The 17,580-nt window shown below is 47.5% G+C and overlaps 1 protein-coding gene across 9 annotated transcripts in view; it reads left to right on the plus strand.

Annotated features, from left to right (window-relative positions):
- The window catches only part of SENP7 (SUMO specific peptidase 7), a 1,759,378-nt gene that overhangs the window by 997,850 nt on the left and 743,948 nt on the right, over positions 1 to 17,580 (plus strand). The window lies entirely within an intron of this gene.

Raw genomic sequence — 17,580 nt, forward strand, 5'->3', positions numbered from 1 at the left:
AGCCTCTGGACTCAGACTGAACTGCGCTAAGTCCACATTGTTCCCTCTGAATAAGAATACCACATACCCGCCAAACACAGAGGGGTTTGGGTGGGAGCAGTCCATCGTCACATACCTAGGAATCAGTCAGTAGGGAAGCCCAGTCACTACTACGGGACTATCATTTGAACTACCTGCAGACCTTAAAGAGAAACGTAGCCAGATGGTGTAGACTTCCACTCACTCATGAGCAGGGTCGCTGTGGCCAAAATGGTGGTGGTCCCTAAACTCCTCTACGAGTTCTAAAACATACCATTATGGCTGGGCGTGAGCTACTTCCAAGAAGTGTGCTCTCAACTGATTAAGTTGGCCTGGTATCCAAAAGCCCAGCGTTTAAGTTGGGAGGTGTTAACATTGACGTGGGAAGAGGGGGGGATTGGCGCCCCTGACATTGAAGCCTACTTCCTGGCGGCTCAATTATCTTTCGCCCAATACTGGATGCCGGGAGCGCAGATCGCACCCTATGTACGTATAGAACGGGGCTCGGTGAAACCGTACTCCCTACAGGGTGTGTTGATTTCAGGTAAGGTTGCTGACAAGTTTAGAATAGACCCTGTGGCCTGCACAGTACACGCATGGAGGAGGGCTGTGAAAAGACTTTGGTTAGGGCTCCCGTTTGACTCGGGTATCTCACTATGGCATATAGAAGTCTTGACATCAACATGCAACATGTCCTTGGCGCGGGACTGGGAAGGGGCGGGGTCATGCGGTTGGAAGACTTGTGCCTAGATGGGGTATTTGTCTTACAAGAGACATTTGTCGACAAGATGGGTAGCGGGTTCCAAAGTAGGCTGCAGTACTTTAGGATAAAGGCAGCTTTTAGAGAGTGGTTCCCGGCATACCCTGCAATACCACACACTACACCGTTATGGCAATACATCAAAAATTTGGTTCCATGTGTCAATATCCCCACAAAAATATCGTCATAACGGTGATATCAAGGCATGGACCCTGCGGGGGGTCCCACCCAGACCCCCGTATTATTTTAAAGGGACCGGGGACACCCCCGCAACCCCCACTCCCAAAACCCCAAATATTATCCCCACTAAAAATATCGCCAATGGCCGCTCCCGACGACCATATATATATTCCCCAGGATGCAGAGGGGTGCCATCATCAATATATAAAATTACACAGGTGGACACACAACGCAAACCCCTACGTTGTAAAAGCAGATGGGAGGAAGACACTGAAGAGGCATTTAGCGACAAACAATGGAAGGTGCTGTGCGGAGTTACACACACATGGGAGCCCTCAGCTCCAGGTTGCAGCTAATACAACTTAAAACCCTACACAGGGCATATATTTCCCCTGTACAGGTCCATAAATACAATAACACCACGACGGCTAAGTGCCCGAGATTTAACTTAGTCAGCAGGCACCGTACACATGAGGGAGTGTGACAAGTTGAGATCCTATTGGGAAGGTGTGGTAAAGATCATGCCAGAGATGCTGGGGCAGGCAATCCTATGTGCAATGGTGTGCGGCTTGTTTGGGTGGTCTCCTGGGGTACCAAAGCGATACCGTAAACTGTTAGCGACCTGTATGATAGTTGCTAGGTGGTGCATATTTATTTATTGCATTTGTTGTACACCCAAACCCGAAGGTACCACAGCGTATTTACATGTATACTTATGCTTAGTAGTTACAAGAACAAATTGTGCGTATACTTGTTGCAAATACAAAAATGTACATTGGTACATTGTACATACAAACATTTACAATGGTACAGTGTATTTACATAGAAGAGGAGGTTAGTATTTATTAAAGAGCCAGGTTTTGAGGAGTTTCTGGAATTTGATCAAGGATGGCTCATTGATGATCTTGGCTGGCCCTGAGTTCCAAATTCTGGAGGCTGCTACAGGGAAGCTAGAGCTACCTGTTCTTGCGTTTTTGAAGCGCGGTATATGCAGATGTACGTTCGCATTAGATCTCAGGGTCCTGGTTGTATCTTTGTGGTTTAGACATTTGTTGAGGTAGATGGGGGCATGCCCTGTAACACATTTGTGTGTGAGTGTAAGCGCTTTGTGGAGTATCCTCGCTTGGATCAGTAACCAGTGTGCCTCTCTCCTGAGTTGCGATATGTGCTCCCTTTTTTTATGCCTAGAGCCGATCTTCGTGCTTTGTTCTGGAGTAACTGCATTGTATTGATGTTTTTTTAGAGGTACCTAGTAGGAGTATATTAAAGTAGTCCATTTTGCTAGGATAAGGGCTCTTGCTAATGTAATGCAGTTTTGTTGCGTGAGGAATGTGCGACTCAGCGTGATAAGTTTTGTGATATATGCTGTGGAAGATGCAAGGGTGCTGATGTGTTTGTTCATAGTGAGACTCGAGTCTAGGTAAACCCCTAGGGTTTTCACTTGATTTGAAATTGGGATAGGGGTATTGTCAGTGACAATGTTTTTGTATTGTGGGTGGAGATTGGCTAGTGGGGCGGGAGAACCTATTATAAGGATCTCAGTTTTTTCAGTTTAGGCAAATGGTGTTGGCCGCCATCCAGTTCTGGATGATGGTATAGATTTTATTCACACTGATAGTGTCTTGTTCTAAGTTGCCTGAAATAGGGATAAGTACTTGTGTATCATCAGCGAAGTTGGTATAGATTACTCCCATTGCATCTAGAGCTGCAAAGAGTAATTTGGTATATGCATTATATAGCGTTGGGGAGAGGCAGGAACCTTGGGGGACGCCCAACGGTACTGGAATGGGATCAGCTGCTGTGTCGCCTATTGCTACTCTAGAAGTACGACCTGAAAGGAATGATTTGATCAACGTGGTGGCTTCCTTAGAGAAGTGTAAATTGTTTGCTAGTGTTTGGCACAGTTTGCTGTGATCTACTAAATCAAATGCCGCAGACAGGTCGAGAAGTAACAGGATACATATTTTTCCTGAGTCCCTGACCGCATCCATTTGTTTTTTTTCGATCCAGCAATGCTCTTTCGGTGCTGTGTCCAGGGCGGAAGCCTGATTGTCTCTCTCCTAGTAGATGCTTGTTTTCGAGATGGCCTGGGACTTGGGTGTAGGCGATTTTGTCTATGATTTTAAGGCGGAAAGGGACGGTGGTAATGGGTCTATAGTTAGTGGGAACGGTGGGATCGAGGGTGGGCTTTTTAGGGAGAGGGGTAACCCACACTGCTTTGATGTTGGAAGGGATGGTGTTGACGTTGAAGGAGGCATTTACAAAGGCATGATGGGTGCTAGTGTGGGGGCGCAGTCCTTAATTAGTTTGGCAGGGAAGTTGTCTCCTTTGCAGTTCGAGGGTTTGGGTGACGCTATAGTTTTTTGTACTTGTTCTATGGTAACTGGTGCAAAGTGGAATTCAGGTATATTGGTTGTGGGGATTGTTGATGTAAGTGGGGTTGTCTTAGTGGAGGTGCCTAGTATTTTTCTTTGTGAGTCAGTTTTGTTTTGCAGTGTGCTAATTTTGGAGGCTAAAGCGTCTTGGATAGTGGAGCACCATGCTTTGTTTACTACGACTGTACTGGGAGGACGGATGGGAGTTTCCAATTCCTTGATAATGGCGAATAATTCCTTGCTGTCTAGGAGGCATTAGCAATACGTGAATTAAGGGAGTTGGCTTTCTGAGAGTATACATCTTGTAGGATTTGGAGATTAGTTGTAGTTCTTTTTTGGTTTCACTAGAGCGATTTCTTTCTGAATAGATGTTCTAGGGCTCTTTTTTTCCTTCGGAGTTCAATGAGGTCCTCGTTGAAGCAGGAGTTGCTAGGCTTATGTTTGGGACGTTTGGATCTGAGTGGTGCTACTTCGTCAATGGCTGACTTGAGGCAGGTATGATAATGTGACGAAATCTCATCTGGGTTGTGCAGGGAGGGTGGATGAGTGTTTAATAGTCTGTTTAGCAGTGGCGTTAGGTTTTCTGGGGTAAGTTTCCTAGAAATGGTGGGAAGTGTGGGGGAGGAGGGCTGTGGTGTTTAGTATTAGGATCCAATCAAGGATACGTCCTTTTATGTGGGTTGGGGTGTTAACAATTTGTTTGAATTGCATTTCTAGAAATGCATTATGGAAAGCTGTAGCCCTGAGATTGCGTAGGTCATTGTATCCCAAATTGATGTCTCCTAGGAGGATAACTCTTGTATTGGGTTTGATGAGTGGGCGATGAGCAGAGGTAGTTCAGTGTCAGGGTTGTTGATAGTACTAGGTGTTCTGTACACTATTAAAAGGTTGATAGTGGTTTTGGGATCTGTAGCTAGTTTTAGGGATAAGAGTTCATAGCCTGGTAATGTTTCTGTTTTACATTCTCTAAACTTGAGAGATGTTTTGAAGATGATGGCAACTCCGCCTCCAATGGATATTGATGAAGTGGACCAATGCATCTCCGCCAGGAACGTCAAAATGGCTGAGAGATTTAATATGGCTGAGTAATACGGACAGGGACTATGCTGCTCTCTGCGGGCACCAGAATAAACCAAAGAACATATGAGGGGAAAGAGAGGGGAATCCAGATGAAGACGTCAACAGATCTCTCTAGAGTAGTAACAACTAGACTAATGTGGGTTAATTAACGTATCCTAATCATTGTAGAGAACACCTTACAAGGCAATTGTCGGTGAATATATGTCATATTGTATGTATTAGTGTGGTCGGAAGATGTGATCCAGTTAATAAAGACAGGTTTAGAAACAAATAATTCCCAGTTTACTCTCCTGCTGGGAATTTGCACCCAGTTAGCGGGCGTATTCACAAGTTCAAATATTTTTATTCCCCCGGCCCTTTCTTGTCCTTGTCGTTTTCATTTTGTTTGCAATTAGGTATTCACAAAAACTTTCATTCAGTTTTTTCAGCAACTTCAGGTTAGTGTTTCATCAACAGCATTTATTTCAAGTGGGACCAGCATTCACATTGCCGACCCGGTTCCTCTCTCCCTTTGCGAGTGATCGGACCTGCATTAACCACGTGGTTCATACCACAGTGTTAGTCATTCAGGCTTCTCTGACTCTCTGGGTATGCTGGCTCCAGGTGCTGTTCTATGCGTCGGCAGGCTCTGTGGCTGTCGCTGCTTCCGGCTCGGCACTCCTCTCATCCAGGATCTCTGCCGCCTCGGTTCTACAGAGAAGGAGTCTTCCTTGCTCCAGGAGGTGTGCAGACCAGCTCTGCCACCGGAGACCTTTCGAATGCTCCCACCACAAAACACTTCCGTGACTGTGCAGCTCCTAGGGGCTTCGGGCACACGTCTACTTCGGTTCACCTCTGGCTCCTCCTGCAAGTGTTCCAGAGGCAATCTCATTAGTCTCAGCTGAATGGGCCATTTATACTGCCCTCCAGGCCCCAGGTGCAGGCAATGTTCCTTTACGGCATAACAGTCTTGGTACTCGGCCTACCGCTTCCTCATCACAGTACCAGAGTGGTGTTTGTGTATGTCTGAGTTAATAAAGAAAGAATGCATGGCTCTGGGTTGTCTCTTCCTCATCTCAGTACCTGGCTGGTGTGTACTGGGAGAGGGTTTTCTAGAAAAATAGGGAAGAATGTTGGTAATACCCTACAAAGGCCTAGGGGATATTTGACTCCTTACAAAAGCAAAATGGGGGATACTGCATCGCACCCAAGGGTGCCTTATCCCCACTCCCCAAATCTCCGCCACCCAGGTGATCCTCCCTCGCATACCCACCCGCAGGGTCAGGTTCCGAAAGTGACGACCTTCCCCTGTCCACATTGGAGGAGGATATATTGGGGAAAGAAGCGAGGACACCCTCAGATTCCTTCCACTAGCCACATGAGAAGGGTGCCAGGCCAGGATTTCTGGGAGAATCATCTCTGATTCATCACACTATGGGCCTCATCATGAGTTTTGCGGTAACCCTTAAATGCGGCAGTAGCGCTATTACCGCCGCATTTAAGGGTCTGCCAGATCATGGCTTTGGCGGATTTGGAAATTCACTGCAAAAATGCCGATTTTCGGCATGATTACCACCAGCGGGAAATCTGCCAGCGGTAATGGTGCAAATTTTCCCCATTGGGCCCAATGGGAAATGAGGAATTCCCGAATGGGCCCAATGGGGAATGGGAAATAACCCTTCCGCTAAACCCGTGATCTGGCGCTAATAGCGCCAGCGTTATCGCCCAACTCGTGATGAGGCCCTATGTCTTGTGCTTAAGTAGTTTGGGTCCGACTTGGATGCCTTGTCTAGTATATATCTTTATCCTTGGCAAGCGATGTGATTCAGTAATTCTTTCCCTCATTACAGCCAAGCGTTTCATGTTGGAGTCGGGCAGAAGTGGTGACAAAGCTGCACATCTCTGCAGCGCCCAACCCAGGCAGCCAGTCTCCTTCAAATCATGTGACAGGGGAGTGCTAAGAGAGTACCTTGGGGCCGCTAGTTGAAGATACATGTGGAAGTCGCAGGTATGAGGTAATGCTGCCATGCAAACACTCGTTCTTGGCGTTTGATTCCTATTCCCTGCTAGATTGGTTTAGCACAGGCTGGATTTGCTTTCTGGGCTGAATGAGATTCTTACTCAACTTTTTCTCAAACTAAGGAACAAGTTGGGTCACAGAAAAAAAAGCTCTACCTTACTAGTCTGACTCACACTCTCTGAATGATGTGCCTTGTCCATCCTGGCAAAGAACGATTTGCATGCTGTGTGACTAGTAGAGTGCGTCCCTTGCTGGGGTTGTCAGTGTCCTCCTGTGCCTTTGGCTGTGAGGTAAGGGGTCCCTGGCATGTCTCTTCTTACAAGACATGATAGATTCAGAGGTGGGGAAGTACTCTGTGAGATTCCCCCCCTCCTTCATGTAACAAATGTCCTAACTTGAGGATGCAAGCAGGCCAGTGCCCCTTGTTTCCTCAGGCTGACATATGCTATCTTTCCATCACACCTGTTAGTTAACATCTGAATCCACACCTGAGAGAAAGAACAGGTGAGTGCTGACGATAAAATAAGGGTGACCGCTATCATTAAGTGGCTGCTAAAGATTGAAAATAATTCAACCCTGTTATAGGTGGCAAAGAGTGCAACTACCATCTAAATCTCCAGAAAAAAAACGAGGGTCTGTTTCATTATCTTGTGAAACCTGGAGACCAGTCCTAAAGCAGAGAAGCCAACATCCATAAGAAAATTAATCTTGAGGAAGCTTAGCTGGTCTCTGCACTCTTTGAACTATTCTTTTGACGAAACTCTACTCGGTATCCACAGATACCAGATTGTTACCGACTAGAAGGAACAGTAGTAATTTACATATCTGTACTTGTATATTTGCAACCTGCCAGTCTTTTATTTAACCTATGTGTAAATATATTTCTGATGTTTGTTAATCTGTTTAGAATCACATGCTGTGCATAGGTCCGACATCCAGTGGTCACTGCGGAGTATTGCATTTTGTTTTTCGTAGTCTAAAAGGGGACGTCGACAAGGCGTGTCTGTAACACTATCCCTATAGTGACGTGCGTTGTACCCACAATCCCTCACGCGTCGAGGTCCCTCAGATTGTTTTTTTCCGCCCAGCTACTGGACGACTTTATGCAGAGCTCCTAGAGAGACATTGCCAAATAGTTTCTTCGACCTTTGGTCGTTTGTTATTAATATCAATAACGTAGATCCCTCCCTCGACGCAGAGCCGTTTCTCCGCCGAGCAAGATCTTCGACGGAAGGACGAGCGGAGGAGATCCTTCGGCGCTGCCGAACACGTGGCCTGGCCTCGCCGGCCATACACAGTAGGGAGACTGGGGTTTTGTGGCCTTTCTTTCTTTTCTTTAAGAATGCCTTTCTCTTTTCCCCTCGCTCTCTTTCGAGGTCGTAGTCACACTTATTACCCTCAGCTTTGGGGAGGACGCCATTTAGGTTTTGCCCGCTTTGCAAGGGTAAATATACCTGGAAGGATAAGCACAAACGGTGCAACCGTTGCTTACCCCTCGATCCCCAGGAGGACGGCTGTTCGGCCTGTAAATTGCTAAAGCCCAAAACTCTAAAAGACCGCAGGGTCAAAAGGTGGGCGGCCTATGCCATGTCTAGGCCTGACTCCTCGCCCGCTGCCGCCGCCGCCGAGTGTGACGAGGACAGTGACTACACGGCCCCCGTAACAGAGGCTGTAGACCTCTCATAGGAGCATTCACGCTCCTCGTCGTCCGTCCCCGGCCCCGACAAGCCCGGCTCACGCCCAGCTTATGGGGATGAACACCCCGGCGACAAGGACGCACACAAAAAAACACCAAAGCACATACCCCCAGGCACACATTCGTCGAAGACGAAGGTAGCCATAGCACCAACGGGGTCGTCAGCCCTCCCCGCTCCCGCGACAGGCGACTGGGCACTCTAAAAATAAGGGTGCTTAGACCAACATTTCTGGCGACGGGCATCGCAAGGGCGCTCACGTTGCCAACAAGGACTCGACGGGCAAGGACTCGACGAGCAAGGACTCGACGAGCAAAGGCTCAATGTTTCATAGCGCAACGGCGACCGATCCCTCGGAAGAGAGTATGATCGCCGAAAGCCTCGCGCGCATAGCATCTAAGGACGGCCAAAGATGTATGGCGAATACAACGCCGAAAACCGCGCACAAGGCCAAAGATACGCCAAAGGCGCCGGAAAACAGATCAGGCCTTTTCCCGACGCCGACAGAAGGCCCTAGCCAGCAAGAAGGATACTCAGAAGGCGAAGGCTCTCTTTCTTCGACGTTATGGGACAGAACCAGACTATTACAGGAGGAAGAAACCCCCTTTTCTTTCCCAGACCGTCCTGGCCGACCTCAGTGGACCTTTGAAAGGTTCCAGACCTGTATGGACAAACTAGATAGGTTCATGTCCATCCCAGAAAACAGGGCACCCAAGAGACCAAGGGAGGCACCCCTGGAGAGTCCAAGGGCTAAATACCAGAAGTTTTATAACCCCATACAGGAGGACATAGACTCTTACAATCCCACTGAGGAAGACACCTTCTTCCAAGAGGAAGATGAGTTCACCTATGTTGAGGACCAACAAGAAGAGGAGGGTTTTCACGAGGAAACTAACCTATGTGAGGAAGGATTCCAGGAAGACGCAGGCGAGGGCGACCCAAATCCCTGACAGTCACCGGCTAGGTCGACTGACACAGGCAGTAGCAGTATAGTCATCGGGTCTACTGAAACTACACCAGTCAGGAACCCTTCGCCTGTCGATGATCAACCCACCTTCAATGCACTGCTGAAGAAGGCAGCAGCACATTTCGAGATCGAAACTGGGGAGGTCACCCCAGACACCGATTTTGTGGCGAGGATTATCAAAGAAAACCCCCCCACTAGCCAGGTTATACCCATCCTCGCCTCAGTTAAGAGACGTATTACACCTTCTCTTTCCACCCCGGCATTGGTGAGAGGGGTCAATCCAAGGATTGAGAAACTTCTCTCCCTCTCAATCAGACCCATTATATATTAAGGGTCACTCAATCCCGGACTCCCTGGTTGTGACCAACACCAGGAAAAGGGCAGGAGTCCCACTATCTACTAGCGAGGCACCCCCAGACAAAGAGGGGAAGAAGCTGTATGCCCTAGCCAAGAGAATCACCACCTCTGCAGCATTCTCTACCAGAATCGCCAATAATAATACCATATAGGCAAGCTACGCCGATGCTCAATGGGCTAAGCTCAGACAGGACATCGAAGAAGCTCCCGAACCCCTAAGGACTTGTTTACTGACTACAGTTAACGAGGGCTCTCTGGTCAATCAAAGCATCATCAAGAATACCCTCGATGCAGCAGAGACGGCTGGCCGCACTTTGGTACAAGGAATTTTACTGAAGCGTCACGTCTGGCTTCGCAATTCCGGATTTAAAGCGGAAAAACAAGCGTCCCTTATTAATAAACCCATAGAGGAGTCCAACCTCTTTGGGAGAGCAGTGGATGACATGCTGCAGAACGCGAAGAAATATTTTGATACAATAAAGACCTTAGACCAAATTTCAAAACCCCCTAACAGGCGGGGATTTGGTAATAAGCGCTTTTTTCGTGGACAACGCCAGCAACAAAACCAACAACAACAGTACTCTGCCAGCAACTACCAAAGTAATAGCGGCCAGTACAATCAGAGGGGTCAATGTCGTGGCAAGGGAAGAGGCCGGGGTTCCACCCCCAGAGGCTCCCAAGCCAACAACACCACCAAGTGACGCGAAGATTCGCGTCCCCTCCCATGCAACGGCGGTCGGGGGCCGGTTAACATCCTTTTTTCCAGCATGGGAGGGAATAACATCGGACCGCTGGGTACTTTCCACTGTAGCCCGTGGCTACTGTATAGAGTTCAACAGTTCCCCAACATACAGACCCCCGAGGGGACGCCGCATGACACCAGAACACCTCGCCATCCTTCTCCAAGAAGTGGACCAACTACTGGAAAAAGGAGCCATAGAGGTCGTGCCTCTATCTCAGGTAATGGAAGGTATTTATTCAGTGTACTTCCTTGTACCCAAAAAGGATCTAACCATGCGCCCTGTATTAGATCTGCGCCCAGCGAACAAGTTTGACAAACCCCAAAAGTTTCGTATGGTGACCTTACAGGAAGTGATCCCACTGCTATCACAGGGAGATTACATGACAACACTGGACATGAAAGATGCATACTTTCATATTTTAATGTTGCCAGCGCACAGAAAATACCTCAGGTTCATGATAGAGGGCAAACACTACCAGTTCAGAGTGCTACCCTTCGGTATAGCATCTGCACCAAGGGTATTCACGAAAGTTCTGGCAGTGGCAGCGGCCCACCTGCACAGGTTATCCATCCCAGTATACCCTTAGCTGGACGACTGGCTCATAACAGGGGATACTTACGAGACATGCTTCTCAAACACCCAAAAGACTGTAGACCTTCTGTTCCAACTGGGCTTCTCCATCAATGAGAAGAAGTCCAGCTTATACCCCAGCCAAGTCAAACAATTCCTAGGGGCTCTAATTGGAACAAAGGATTGCCTCGTCTTCCCCTCCAACGAGAGGGTCCAAAACATGCTGTTTCAGATCCCCCAATATGTGGCAGGTCGAGAGGGGACGGTGCGCAAAGCGATGCGATTGCTAGGAATGATGGCGTTGTGTATTTATTTGGTACCTCACGCGCAGGCATGCGCCCAATGCAAGAGTGGCTCAACAGCCAGTGGTGTCAGGCCAGCGGACAATGGGACGATCTAGTGGTGGTCTCGCAAGCCTTGGTTCTCTCGCTACGATGGTGGACAAAGGGAAACCCTTTGCCACACCCACGGTGGAGGCCACTCTAACCACGGACGCATCCCTCACAGGATCGGAGGCTCACCTATCCCATCAGACTGCTCACGGAGTGTGGACTCCGAACGTAGCACATCCAAGCACATAAACCTACTGGAGCTACTGGCGGTGTTCAAAGCACTAAAAGCCTTCCAGGAACACCTACAAGGGAAGACCGTGATGGTGCTTACAGACAGCACCACAGCCATGTACTACATCAACAAGCAGGGGGGCACCGACTCTCCAGGACTGTCCAAGCTGTCCCAGAATATATGGAAGTGGGCTCTCAAACACAACATGTTCCTACTGTCACAACACGTACCAGGGGAACTCAATCTGCTAGCAGACGAACTCAGCAGAGACTTCCCCCCTGCCCGAAGAGTACGAATGGCAATTGCACGAAGACATCGTCTTAGACGTCTTCACGCAATGGGGATTCCTGGAAATAGACCTGTTCGCAACTCTGGAGAACTCACAATGCCAAAGTTACGCCTCCAGGTACCCCCAGAACCAGTCCAAGGGGAAAGGTCTGTCGATTCAATGGTCAGGGAAATTTGTTTACGCCTTTCCCCCGACTCCCCTTCTCAACAAGGTGGTGCACAAGATGCACCAGGAGAAGGTTACCATGATACTAGTGGCCCCAATGTGGGCCCGGCAGCCATGGTTCGCTCACTGGATGGAGATGTCCCTATCCCCCCCAGTGAAACTTCCCTGCCTGTACAACATGCTGTCACAGGACAAGGGCAGGACACTGCATCCATACCCTCAGACCATGAACTTAGCAGCCTGGCTCCTGAGATCATTGAATTTGGACATCTACAACTCCCGCAGAGATGTATGGACATCCTCAGGGAAGCCAGAAAACCTAACACTCGCCACTGCTATTCTAGCAAGTGGAAAAGATTTGTCATCTGGTGTAGAGGTAAGAGCATCAACCCGGTTGACTGCTCTCCCACTAACATTGTCCTGTACTTGACCCATTTACTGGATTCGGGTCTAGTGTTCAATTTCATTAAAGTCCACCTAGCGGCACTTTCTGCATACACCACTTCCCAACTTTAAGTGTCGTGGTGGAAGATAGCAGTTATCAAGGCCTTCATGGAGGGGGTAAAGAGAATACACCCTCCGATAGCTAACCCAGCTCCCGGATGGGACTTAAATGTGGTACTTTCTAGACTCATGGGCCCTCCTTTTGAACCCATGCACAAGGCAACTCTTAAAGACCTCACTCTTAAGACTGCTTTCCTAATAGCTATCACCTCCATTAGGAGAGTAAGTGAACTACAGGCTCTTTCTGTCCTAGACCGCTTCGTAACAGTTCACAAGGATAAGGTGGTTCTACGCACACACCCAAGGTTTGCACCAAAATTCATATCGAAATTCCACGTAAACCAGTCAATAGAACTACCAACGTTCTTTCAAAACCCTTCCAGCTTGGGAGAAAAAAGTCTGCATACACTAGATGTACGCAGAGCTCTCATGTTCTACATGGAAAGAACCAGACCACTGAGAAAGACAAATCAGTTCTTTGTCTCAGTGGCAGCAGGAAGAGAAGGAGATGCAGTTTCAAAGTCCACTATATCTAGATGGATTGTTCAATGCATCACTCTCTGTTACAGTCTTGCTAAGAGAGAACTACCCTTCAAGCCAAGAGCACATTCCACTCGAGGCACTGGGGCTTCCATAGCGTTCATTGCAAATGTTCCCCTTGAGTCCATCTGCAAAGCGGCTACCTGGAGTTCTGTGCACACCTTTACAAAACACTACTGTCTAGATGCACACTCTAGATCTGACTCCCAGGTGGGACAGGCAGTATTAAGACATCTTTTCTCTACTGTTCCTTCTCATAACCCACCGCCAACTCCGGGTACTGCTCGCTAGTCTATGCACAGCATGTGATTCTAAGCAGATTAACAAACATCAGAAGACAATGCATTACTTACCGTAAAAGCTTTCTGATGGTTGTATCTGCTTAGATTCACATGCGCCCACCCTTACTCCCCGCTCGGATGGAAGGAACATAGACACCTTTCTACATCTCTCTCTCTCTTTTCTGTACTCACTCACGTACAGAAGGCTCCCTCAGGGCAGAAAAAATACAAACGGAGGGACCTCGATGCGTGAGGGATTGTGGGTACAACGCACGTCACTATAGGGATCGTGTTACAGACACGCCTTGTCGACGTCCCCTTTTCGACTACGAAAAACAAAATGCAATACTCCGCAGTGACCACTGGATGTCGGACCTATGCACAGCATGTGAATCTAAGCAGATACAACCAGCAGAAATGATTTTACGGTAAGTAATGCATTGTCATATGTAACATTGTAAAAGTTAAAATGTAACTATGTAACTTGCAAGCCAAGCGCCCAGATGCCTCCGGGCTTGGAGTGTTACAAATAAATAAACTAAACTAAACCAAACCGAGGAACAGTCCCTTCCCTTGACCCGGTGTGATCAGTTGAGTAGCAATCCCTTTAAGATCACCTGCCACTATGTAGCTTTGCTGACCCATCCCTGCACAGACTTGACTCTAGAAGGTAGAAGCACAGAACACAGAGGATTGTAAACTGAGGTCAAGCCTGCAGTTGATACCCCAACCAAGAGAGCTATGTTAAAAATCTGAAGGCACCTTAAAGAAATGTCTAGACTCACAAGAACCTATCTTTGACCAGACGTTGCTTGATACTGTCTGTATATTACAACACCAAAACTACTATTCCAACAAACCTGATTGCTACACAGTAACCCCTGCACTAGCAGAAATGTTGCTATTTGTCCCAGCAGTAGCACCTTTGGTTGCACAGCTGTCCTTACTTAAATATCCTTTTGAGCTGAACCACACCCACTGCCGGATCATCGGAACACAGGAACCACTACACCTGACCTATTTCCTCATGTATGGTCCAGCGTTGACTGTCAGTGTTTGGGAATGACCAAGGATACATGACCAATAAATTACCATCACTCTCTTGCATTCGGAAGGGAATCCAAAGAGTCATGAGGCAAAGTCCTATCTTTAACATTGTACACCAACTACGCCAATGATACCCAAATCCTCATCCCCCTGACTGCCAACCACACGAAAGACATGCTTAAAATCAATAAGATCTATGAAACCATCCAAGCCTGGATGGCCGAACACAGTCGCTGTCTCAATGATGAGAAAATGGAAGTCTTGCTCATTGGAACCCCTGCCCGTCTGAAGAGTCTTCCCCATGACTACACAGCCTTCGTTATCGACGGCCACAAGGACCTCGTCGCACCCGATGTAAAGACCCTCTGGGTCTACCCAGACTCATCCCTCTCCATGTCCTGCCATCGTCTCAGCATCAAGCTACGCAATCAAACTTATCAATGCCAGCAAACGCTGTTCCTCACTACCACCAATTGCATGGAAGTTGCAAAAGCTCATATCTGCTCCAAACTTGACTATTGCAAGTCCTTGCTTGCTGGCGCCTCTGAAAAAAAACACAACACAAACTCCAGATCACACAGAACCACGCACTCAGAGATGCCTTGGACATTGGCAAACGAGACCACATATCACTCCCCAGAAGATCTGCCCACTGGAATCCAATCGAAGCCCGTATTAACTTCAAAATCTTATCCCTTACCCACTGTTGCCTCGTGAAAAATGCACCTGGCTACCTGATGGACTGCCTAAAAAGACATGTCTCGCTAAGACCTACAAGAGCAGCCTACAGCCATCGCCTTCCCACACCCAGATTCAAATGAGCGAAAGCAGGAAGTACCAGCTTTCCTGTCCAGGCACCCTCTCTCTGGAACAAACAACCCTCGGTACTGAGATCGGAGCCTTCCTACAACATCTTCAGAAAACACAGAAAAACATTGCTGTTTAACTTTCCTCTCATCCCCTCCTTGCCCCCCCTTGACTTTTGCGCTCCTCTATGCAACATGCCCACAGGCTTTTCACGCTGAAACAAATGTTAACAAAAAAAATACTGTGTCCCTATACTTGCAAATATCCAGCACAGTCAATTAAAAGCCTGTTTGTCTCCCCCACTATTTCCTACGAGGAACTGGATCCCACGTCCTATTTGTACAGTCTTTCAAACTTGTTACCAGAAGTTTCATCTTCACTGTTAAAGTGTTGTGGTTGACCTTGGCAAGCAGAGTTCAGATGTAACAAAGTTCCTAAAGACTCACCTACCTGTAACCTGCATCAACAAACCTTATTTACCTTTATCGAAATATAAAGAATATTCCATAAACCCTCTATGAATAGACATTCTTTTGTTCAAAGTAATGTTTTTACCCTCATCATTAGAGTTGTCTTTGATTAATCAACCACAGCTGGCACTAGGACTGTTAGGGAGAATTCTCATTCAATGGCTAATTTCCCTTACCTAGTGAGTCCCCCAGCAGCTTTGCTGGATTTCTAGAGTTTGTTTTTCCACTTGGTAAGAGTGTACCCCTTTTTCCCACTCTTACTTGTGTTTTGCATTGTGTATTTCATCTGCTTTTGTGATTGTAGACTCTGGAGTACACCACTTCAGTAGCCCCCTTCTTTTGTGTTACACAGCACCTTCAGTGCAGTGACACAGGGTTGTCTTTTAGACTTCCCACCGACTCCATTTCTGAGGCTGACTACTGTCCCCCAGAAAAGGGTAAAGTTGCCATTAACTTTACATAGTCATTTTACCACAGATCCAGTACACCCCATCTTACATGGAGTACTGGAAAGGGTTAATCCTTAGCCCTTTTGTATCTGTACCTCCTAGAGCATTGTTTCGCTCTTTGAACATTTAGACTTGGCTGGTGGTAGTGGTATCTACCCTAACTTTTCTACCACGATTATACTATATAAACGTAGTATTGTTTTAGGCTATTATATTAGCCTCGAACTTAAACCCGTTTCACCAAATACTTTTTCTTTCGGCTCCAGTCGGGTTTATTCGCCATTTATTTTTGTTAAAATCCTTCTTGTGTTTTACTTTGCGCGGCAAACCGGTTTGCCACCTTTGTTCACTGTCTTTTGGCGGGCTTCTACCAAGAAGCCCTCCTCTAGGTGCCTCGGTGTCTAATGTGAGGGAGGGGTGTAGTCACCCCCTGCACAGGGTATCCTAGGAAACCCAAGTCGCACTTTGCCATGATTGCCTGAGGTGGTTGTCCGGGCTGGACAACCCCCCTGCTGCGTGATTGACAGCCAGGCTGTGTGAATGGGGGATTTTCGCATAAAAGGCAGGTCTCTTCGGCTAGAACTCAGTCGCCACTGGAACTACAAGAAACCGAAGAGAAGCGGAGAAGATGGCTCCTGCAACTACCCTGTTCCGGTGAAGGCCTGATGCAGTCCTGAGCTATCTACCCTTCGATGACCAGAGAAGATCCAGTCCGGAGTCGTCTTCCCTTGAGCCTGCTGGGGATAACCAGCTCACCTTCTACAGCCAGAGGATCGAAATCGGTCGAAATCGCTGTACACAGCTGTAGTGGTCCAGATAGCCATCTGAAGAACCTCTCCTGTTTTTAAGGAGTGCACCTTTTTATTCACCGTCGCTGCTGCCAGCTTCATTCCTGTGTGGTGCAGACCCCTCCAGACATCCTCCTTCGTCCCAAAGCTCCAGGAACCGTGGGTCTGCAGAAAACTACCAGGAACTGCCGCCGTGGCACCAGCCTCTTCTTTGAATAAGGTACTGTGTTCTGCTTGAGGAATTAGGGTGAATCCCTTTTCTTCATCTCCAAGGCTTGCCCTTGTCTTTCCTTCTGCTTATAACTTTTGCTTTCTCTGTTGACAATAACTAAGTACTCCTGGCTATGTTGAATCGTGAACTGTCCGATTGTGTGATCCTCGACAACAGAAACCCGGTTCCACTTGACACTGGCTCCGGCCTATTGACTCTTGAATTTCTGTCAACAAGTGTTCTCTGATTCTGTCTGCCTTGACAAAAGTATTGCCTATGATTTTTGCCCCCAACTCTCTCTGGTTAACTCAGGTGCTAAGTGTGATTTTGCCCCGGTAACATTTCTTGCCGCGGATACGTGTTTCTTTAGTAAAACCGAACTGTCATTACTGTCAAAAAGTGATTGCAAGTGTATTCCCGGTAGCGTCTTTTGTTTCACAGCACCGGTCTGTTAAAACATAAGGTACTTACCTTGAGTTAGTGTGTACCACGGTGAATTGGTTGGTTGTAGTGTATTTTACGTGTGATTTTGAATTAATAGAAGTGTCGTGTTTATAACAAACGGTTTAAACATAAATGTACTTATATTTTTTACCTGAAACCTTGAGTCAGTGTTTGCTTGAGTCACAGTAATTGTGGTCCCTTTGTGTAATCTCTGCTACTGCTCATATACTCTTGAGATAAGCCTGGCTGCTCCGCTACTGCTACCTACTGCTACCACT

This window comes from Ambystoma mexicanum, chromosome 7p (genome assembly GCF_040938575.1).
Source record: "Ambystoma mexicanum isolate Mex_15411 chromosome 7p, UKY_AmexF1_1, whole genome shotgun sequence".
Classification (NCBI taxonomy): Eukaryota; Metazoa; Chordata; class Amphibia; order Caudata; family Ambystomatidae; genus Ambystoma; species Ambystoma mexicanum.